The 9,681-nt window shown below is 33.0% G+C and overlaps 1 long non-coding RNA gene across 1 annotated transcript; it reads right to left on the reverse strand.

Annotated features, from left to right (window-relative positions):
- Positions 1-4,701: 4,701 nt before the first annotated feature.
- Positions 4,702-8,415, reverse strand: LOC111089511. The gene is made up of 2 exons (XR_002613767.1): positions 8,250-8,415; positions 4,702-4,739 (listed from the first exon to the last, which is right to left on the reverse strand). It is a non-coding gene; the product is annotated as an uncharacterized LOC111089511 (long non-coding RNA).
- Positions 8,416-9,681: the final 1,266 nt, after the last annotated feature.

Here is a 9,681-nt window from a genome sequence, read left to right on the forward strand (position 1 = left end):
ACGTGTCATAGTCCACAATTTAACTCATGAACAATACACATTGTTGATACTAAATTCACTCGGATCATTTCTGTATTTAAAACATTCAATCTGACAGTTATTACTGAAAATGTTTTACACACAAAGGAAATTACTATTACCGACATGCGAGTTCTCTGTGACTGTTTCATTTGTATGAGCATTATCTTAAATCACCCAAATAAACCAGTTTCGCATATATATTTTTACTGATTTTGCACAATTTTTATTTACATACTTCTATCATTAAAGGCTTATTAACTACATTTTCTTTTTCATATTCCTATAACAAAGGCTGTGAATTAATTTTTGCTTTTCATACTCCAGTGATTTAAGGCTGTTAACTGCATATTAAGTATTGAATATTCTTATCTTTTCTGACAGACTACATATGAATAACGCCTTCACAGACTACATATGAATAACGGTTTCACAGGCTACATATGAATAACGCCTTCACAGGCTACATATGAATAACGCCTTCACAGGCTACATATGAATAACGCCTTCACAGGCTACATATGAATAACGCCTTCACAGGCTACATATGAATAATGCCTTCACAGGCTACATATGAATAATGCCTTCACAGACTACATATGAATAACGCCTTCACGGACTACATATAAATAACGCCTTCACGGACTACATATAAATAACGCCTTCACAGACTACATATAAATAATGCCTCCACAAATATTTGATGGAAAAATTATGTTGAAACATTTATTTTTCTAAAAATTGAACTTTATGCATATGTACTGAGCAGAACCCTAATTATTTGAATAAAATAACTGTAGTTGTCAGAGTTAATTATAATTTTGTTAAACCTAAGGTTTTGATGATCAACATTCTAAGATATTAGCTCATTAGTATGATCTTGTAGCTTTGACTTTTCAGATTTCACTCGAGTCATTTTTTTCTCTTCTCTCACCTAGGCCAGTTGTGATGTTAATGAAAACTCTAACACTGAGTTTTTTTTTTACAATGTATCAGTACAAAAATACAATATAAATATATTTGAAAAACCAATTTTAATCCTGTTTACTAGATTTACTTCATGTAGTAAAGAACTTGGTAAACATGTTAACCATTAACTAGATAAACTACCGTTACTATTATCAATTTCCAAAATGTGATTTAGCCCATGAAACAACACTCGACAATCATTATTTCAAACTGCTTGAGCTACATAACACTACGATAAAGTTATACTATGGTTATTATAAAAATGAACATATAATCATGCCACATAAAAAAATATTCTGATTCTCACCTTGAAAACTGTGTCAAAAAATCCCACAACAATCCAGAAGAAAATGACTATAACAAAAGCAAATGGCAACATCCTGGCTTTGAGGCTGAAAGAGAATGGAAGCTAGATTTTCTGAATCAAATTCTTAACTTAATGAAGTTTATACTTGTAACTAGCATAACAAAAAATATCCAATTAATATTATACCCAACTCTTGTCTCATCTTGCCAAAGCAAACGTGCTACTCATACCAACAGAAGCTGTAATTACACATCAAATTTCTCCAATCTAACAGCACTATAGAACAAATTCCTCCGACATCTTTTTATAGACTTAACAAATTATACGTCTGTTAATACAGCAATGACCGAAAAGAAGAAAAGTATTGAGTACATGTACATTAATTTATTGTTCATAACTCAAACTAATAAGTTAAAAATTATTATAAACAAAACCTTGTCCTTGTAGTACAGAAATGCTTAAAATAGGAAAAAAATAATTAAAAGAGAGCAAAATAAAGGTGAAAAATAAAATCAAATGTTTGTTCCTAAAAAATGCATTAATATGTATTTAAAATTACGCTAACTGTTAATTATTGTTTCTTTTGTTGAATTTCACACAAAGCTACTTGAAAGCTATCTGCACTAGCCATCCCTAATTTCGAAGTGACACACTAGATGGAAAGCTACTAGTCAAAACTACCTAATCTTGGGTTACTCTTTACCAACAAATAGTTAGATTGATCATCACATTATAATACCCCCACAGCTGAAAAAGCTGGCATGTTTGGTGGTAAAATTCAATCCTGCAACCTACATATTGCAAGAAGAGCATCCTAACCCTCCAGACCATGCCAGGCCAACTGTTAATGAATCCGCATGGTCTGGAGGGTTAGGACTATCATATTTAAGAGGCTGACTGTTAATGAATCATTAAATATGATAGTCCTAACCCTCAAGATAGCCCTTAGTACCAACTGAAAGGAGCTAACACATCTGCAAGCTTTGTAACCGAGGTTAACTCTTATCATGTATACAGAGTTGTATATAACATACATACATATCCTGCTACGTCCAGGATAAAAAAAATAAAATGTTTATGTAAGTGTAAACTTACATCATAGACTTTCTGTGGCGTGTCCATCATGGGGAACTCTGTATTTTAGCATTATAAGCCGTCACACTTATCACTGAGCCACCAGGGGCCAGGATGTATGAATAAGGTGTATCAAGAACTCAATAAATTACAAAACTTAATCACCAAACATAAACATTATTGGCTGAAATTGTCCATGTGCATTATGGGAAATGATAAGACCACTACGAAAACTATGACAAGAAAAACTAACATTTATTCATTACAAATGTGAATTAATTTTACACGCACCTTATACAAAAATCTAACTATTTATAAATGAAAATCTTTAAAACATTTCAGCATCCAGAATAATGTGTACTGCAAAAGTGATAAACCTGTCTCGTTGTAAACGTTCATGTTACTACTACGGTATCCTGGTCCTCAAATTTCAATTGATTATAATGTGTATTATAAAATCTGGTCTTGTATGTAGCTTTCAGTGGTGATAGGTTGAAGTTGAAGTCTATAGACTCAGATCCTTGTGTTTGTTCTGAGAAGGTTTTATTAATTTGAACAGTATAAAGTTACAGAACATTGGGTAACAATAATAAATACGATGTGTCGTCAAATTTCAAACCTTCATTGCCACAGCTAAAATTCAATATTTACATCTAAAACTTAATTAATGATTGGGAAAATGCAAAGATACTTTGTGACTTCTTCGCTAACTGGTGTTACAAATAACAATTTCATACTGTTTACATTAAGTATGTTAGAGAATAATAACTTGGAAAACAACAATTTACAAGCATAATGAAGTGGTGTATTTCTGTGGGAAAAAAACTACGTTCTGTCTTCTTCGGGTATAACTAATGTTCTATTAAAACATGTAGTGTGTTCCCCCAAAATAAAACCACAAACATGTAGTATGTTCCCCCAAAATAAAACCACTTAATTATGCTTATAAATTGTTGTTTACCAACTTATTATTATATTAGCATAATGTGTTTCCAAACTCAAATAGGTTAAAAAAACTGGAAGTTTAACTTGGAATCTAGGTATTGCCCTGTACTGTGTGCACTGACAAACTTGTCCTCAGAAACAGGACAGTTGCTGGGTTTGCTTTAATATAAAGTTCAAAGATATCTTTCTTCTTCCTCACTTGTTGAAAACAATCTGTTGTAGTGACATAATACTATAACTGTGAATGGGAAATGCATCAAATTTGGACTCATTTTGCTAGTCGGTCACAGTTCTTCATCCTGTTTGTGTCTTGCTTCACCGAATCGTAGAGTAGGACTTTTGAGGTGATGTATAATATGATGGCGAGTGAGCAGGGTCAACCATGGGTATTGCGAGAGGTGTGTTTGCACAAGCTGCCAACGGGGATGCTGACTACCCGATTGATTAACAAAGCAAACTATTAGGTTGGGAGATACCGAATGTATATGTCGCACCGGCTACCATCAAACATCGGTACAGCACTGCAAGTGATAAAGCTGTTTCATCTCACTTAGTAGTTGCATGTTGCTTCTATCGAGAGGTTGCAGGGGCCACACTCGGAAAAAGTTTGCTTTTGTTATTTATGTGAATGGCAATATTTTACCCCTTTAAGACATCTACAAGTAATGAAACATATATTAGAACACCCAATACCACTTCTAGACATCTACATCTACTGTTGTGGACTAGACGAGCAGGGCGATGGACCGGTGGTGGAGAGACATTGCTCTAAACGCTTTAAGTTCAGCTTCAGATGGGCAGTCAGCAACATCTTCAGTGTTAACTTTTAGTTATGTCTTATCACGTGCTCTTCAAGTGAGAAAATATATACTGATACTTCTATGCATGTACATATATTAGGGTAAATCAGAACTGAATGAAAACAATTGGCTACAGAGTAAAAAAGACAGTAAGAACAATTATATGCCAGTAGACCTATTTTACAACTGCAAGTGGTTCAAGCACGTAATTACTGTTAATTTCTTTTGAAATAAATACACTGACATTTTACAGGAAATGTAGCATGGTAAAATAGGATAATTAGTTCAATAAGTTTGAAGCCTTAAATTTTCCATGACACATAGTGACATCTTGTACAGCCCCAGAAAAATAATAATAATCATATTAACTGTAGCTACCTTCAGAAAATAGATGTAAAAAAAAATATCCTGGAATTAATCTACACACACACATGAAAAATGTCTATAGAAATCTTAGTCTTTAATGCTGTTAACAATTAGAAATACCTTATAGGAGGGAGTAGTAAAGAAGAATCCTTTCTTTGTGCAAACTGGTCACTAAAAAAAGCAAACGGGGTACATTCTACATTTCATATTCCTTTTTATTTTCCTCCCTTTGATCTGTATTGCTGCTACTACCTATTGACCTGAAACAATTTAAATAAGTATTAACAACCATATTATCAGAAGCACACCTCCATCGCATACACAAACTTCATAATCACTGTCATGTCAGATTGTTTATCCATGTTGCCTCATTTTATATTACCATAGAACTCCAAAATACAATAAGAAACTGGTTTTCTTATATCCATCTCTGATCTCTAAATTATTCATTCAATCTCTTATACTCGTTCAATGTTATAGCTCTTATTATACATGAAGGCAAACTGATCTCCAGGTTTACATAATCTACTTATGAAGGTAATACCGCTCAACTAGAGTCAAGTCAGAGTTTTCCTTATCTCAAACGTGTGTCCACTATTCTTACACTTACAGTCTCCAAAGTTTTTGAAAACATTATTTGGATTCAAGAATTTGATACTTTAAATCTTAAAATCCTCAATCATGTCTGCCTGAGTCTTCTACTTTCCAATATATATATATATTTATATATATTGATATTCTGGTAAATGATCAATAGGTTTTAGATGATGGCCCTTTTTTCTATACTTCTCTCACACCTAACTATATTTTTTATATTGTGTGTGTGTATGTGTATATATATATACAGATATGTTGTTGTTTGCTATGTTTTTATCTTAGACATTGGTATTGTTGTTTGGTTAGAGGGAGGTTGGATGGCACATGGTGAGCATGTAGCTTAATGCCAGCTGAAACCTTTCCAGTGTTAAAACAATTTCAGCAGTATAAAATGCAAGTTAAGCTATAAAAGATGATTTTTCATGCTCTAATGAGCAAAAGAAATTAGCAAGTAAGTGAAATTGTATTAGCATCAACTCTAAACTAAGTGGAATTTAGTTAAGTTAACTGGTATAACTTGTAGTCAACTTCTATCATCATTATATGGACTGGACTTCATTCTTCTTTTTACCAAGTAATGCAAAAGAACCTATTCAACAAAAACATTACAACTGATATATATAAATACAGATAAATCAATACATAAATATATATATATAAAAGCTTTTATAACTAAGAAAAAAACAAAACAATCTGTGTGATTAAAGTTTTTCAAATTATTCCTACTAGCAGATGTACCCATGCAATGCACAGTGAGAGGTTTATGAAAGTTAAATCATTTATTGATTTTATAGGAACTGCTAATTGATGTTTTACCAGTTATGAATATAAATAACGTTTCTATTTTTTCCCCTAAATATGCCAGTAATGACAGAAAGTATGTCTACCCCATGCAGAGACGCCAGAACCAGGGGAGTGCCGTAGCACCCACACTTCTACATATTTGATTTATATGGCAACTGTAAGTTATATTATCTGCATGTCTAGCCAAACACTGCCACTTTCCAACTCCTTCCCACACCATTGCCATGTAATGAAAGAAGAAACTGGAGATATCCAATCAGTACCCCTAGTGGCCACTCCCACTAACTGATCTGTATTTAGCCATCATTAGAGCTATAAAATCTATGCATTTTAAAAGGAAAATAACTTCTTGACACATCCTAAATCATTCCTAGTTGATTAAATCATACAGCCTAGGTGAGGTCAGAGGTCAAACAAACTTCTCTCAAATTACAGTAGGATTTGGTGTTAAAATAATAGAAATATTTTATTGAGAAAAATAGCTAAACTTTTCTTTAATTTTTTGGTCAAAGTCAAATTTTCCATTTCAAATCTTCCTCTCACTTAAATCATTAGATAACTAATTGTTTACAGTATACTAAGTACACATTTTCAAAATATTTCTAACAAGTATCATGGATTCAGAAAGTTTGATTTTTCACACATATAACTTCTTCCTGTTAGTGCTGCTCCTTTCTTGTGGCTAACAAATGCCACCAAGGGCCCTAGTAGTTAAGTATTAATTTGGAGTTAGTTATTTCACTGATACTTGTGATCCAAGCCCCCCCTTTACTTTAGAGATTTAGTGAATGGACTACAAAAACTATTGATTTTTTAAAGAATTATCAGTACATTCTGGGCCATACGGATATTCCAAATTTCTCATGAAAGTGAACTTTTTATGGGTCAAGCACAGGTGTAAAATCCTATACAAATCTATAAAAAATGGATGTTGAATCATCACCTTTAACTAAAAAGGCTTCACCATTGTCTTACTACAGAAACAGACCAAGATACATTTAACAACTTTATACACAATATTATTTAAAAGTAAGAAACATCCACTGTTATTTACAATGTATAAATATGCAGATAAGGGATTTGAAATACCTAACTTTGTACATAGGGGTATATAAAACCCTTCAAGTTCTCAAATGGTACTACATAAAATCTAAAAAGTCCCAAGATAGAGGGGGTTAGATAACATGTAATTCCCTAAGTAAAAATTGAATGGCCTGAAAGTATGTGGGATATTTCAATAATTACTATTGTATATCTAATAAACAGAGGGAATCATAAGTAATAAAGTTCGGAGAACTGGCAGGTTAAAATTTTTGGGAGTAAAATAAAAAATTATGCAAGACCGCATGTGCAAGAAAGGTACAACTTTTACTGTGGCATATACATCAGAAATAAAAATGACAAACTAGCTGTTATAACATACACTTACATAACAAAACACACAATTACATAACAAAAAAGTTTGAAGATCATATTCTAAAACTTCTCACAGAACAACAAAAGTTATCTTTCCTACACTGCATCAAAAATATGGTTATGCACTTTTTGAGGAGCATAGAATAAAATAAAATAGCAAAATGAACATGTTAGGATTGAACAAAAATATCTTATAATTATAGTCTTTATTCTGCTGTGCTGAATAAGGACTTATCTGTCTATATGTTTTTAATCTTAATATTTAAAAAAATACTTTACTAAGTGGAATAAAAATTAATTAACAAGCATCATAAGTATGGAGTTAAATTATTCTGTAGGTTGTAACTAACTCGAAAATAGAAGACGGTTCATATAAAATTACTTACTTTTATAATAAAAACATTATTCCATGTTCCTTACAATTACTTCAGTCATTTATGATGATGCTGAAGAGTAAGATGAAGGTTGAAGCATGAAACCAGTGGAGATTAAGGGTTCTTCTTTTAGGTATTATTTACTCAGTTTGGGCAAGTCTTGTCCCATGAAGGGCATGACTTGGTATTTTATTTTGCATTTATAAAACAAATCTTAAAAATAAAACCTACAACTTCACAAGTTTTATGTTTGTTACACTGACTCATAACTGGGAATATAATTTATAAATGACATATGTTTTCCGAGCTAAAAAAAAAGTATGGAGCTCTCCTTGGAATGCTGCTTTTTTCGAACTTTGAACTTAACAGCTTTCGTCAATATGCAAAGGTAACACACTTCACGTTTTTTATTCTAACTTCTAGTTCTAAGTTTTAAGACCGCATACGTTTAAACTTTAATTCGTTTTCTCATTGCATTAAATGAGTATTGGTATTAGTAGTTTTACTTAGGATTTAACTGCGTGGTTTGAGATCTTAATCTTAGGATTTTAATACTTTTTATACGAGTTTACATCTTACCTAAATTAGTCTGTCATACCGACAATTCTACTGATATTAAACAATCGAAGTCACTCAAATCAATACTTTGCCCAAACCGCGAAGTCTAACCGTATTTGAACATAAATATATACATCTCAGCCTAAGGAACCACGTGAAATTTATGTTATTTACTACCTGATAATTTTGGAAACTGAATATATATGAAATAATATATTACAATTAGCTAAAAAAATTTATATATCCTCTTACGGTGTCAGCAGCGAGAAATAATAAATATTTCAATACTTATTAAATTCTTAATTAAGAAATATAAACTTTATTATTTTTTATTAAAAATAAAAGTAATATTAAAATATCATATTCCCTCTACTACTAGTATTGCCCGGTATGGCCAGGTGGTTAGAGCGCTGGACTCGCAATCTGAGGATCGCGGGTTCGAATCCCATCACACCAAACATGCTCGCCCTTTCAGCCGTGGGGGCGTTACATGTGACGAGCAATCCACTATTCGTTGGTAAAAGAGTAGCCCAAGAGTTGGCGGTGGGTGGTAATGACTAGCTGCCTTCCCTCTAGTCTTACAATGACTAAATTAGGGACGGCTAGCGCAGATAGCCCTCGTGTATCTTTGCGCGAAATTCAAAAACAAACAAACTACTAGTATTAGTTACTCTAATCATTAAAGTGACAATAATTTTGTATTATTCTATTACACGTTACAGCTTATAATCGTATGATAATCACTTCCAATCAGTAAGTAAACTCAAAACAAAACTGTTTGTTTGTTTCTTGAATTTCGCACAAAGCTACACGAGGGCTATCTGCGCTAGACATCCATAATTTAGCAGTGTAAGACTAGAGGAAAGGCAGCTAGTCATCACCACCCACCTCCAACTCGTGGGCTACTCTTTTACCAAGGAATAATGAGATTGACCGTCAATTTTTAACGCCTCTACGGCTGAAAGGGCGAGTATGTTTTGTTGCGTCAGCGAGGTCACGTGACTAGTGTCACGCTACGTTTCTAGAAATATCTTGTTCCTTCGTGAATGCCCTAGCATTTACTAGATATAGGGTAATCTGGTATATATAAGATGGTCACAACGTGACGGGACAATATATGTGTGTAGGTAATTGATCTGCAGTCAGAGAGTGTGTAATTAAGTATTGTCGAGCACGAGCACGTGAGACGTTCTAGCGTTTGTTATAGAGCGACTGTTGAAATCAAGTGTATCGTAAAGTTATATTCAGAAAGAATAAACCAGTTTTATTAAGTAAGGACTTGTGTCGCTAAAGTTTCGTCGGAATGAAGTTACGGAAAGTTAATTAACAAACGGAGACGTAACAAATTGGAGTCAGAAGTGGGATAACAAAAAAAGAGAAGAAGAAAAAGAGAAGATGGAAACGAGAAGCGGCAAATCAAACTACAGTTTAGCAGATTTGATGGCAGCAATAC

This window comes from Limulus polyphemus, unplaced genomic scaffold, assembly GCF_000517525.1.
Source record: "Limulus polyphemus unplaced genomic scaffold, Limulus_polyphemus-2.1.2 Scaffold6478, whole genome shotgun sequence".
NCBI lineage: Eukaryota > Metazoa > Arthropoda > Merostomata > Xiphosura > Limulidae > Limulus > Limulus polyphemus.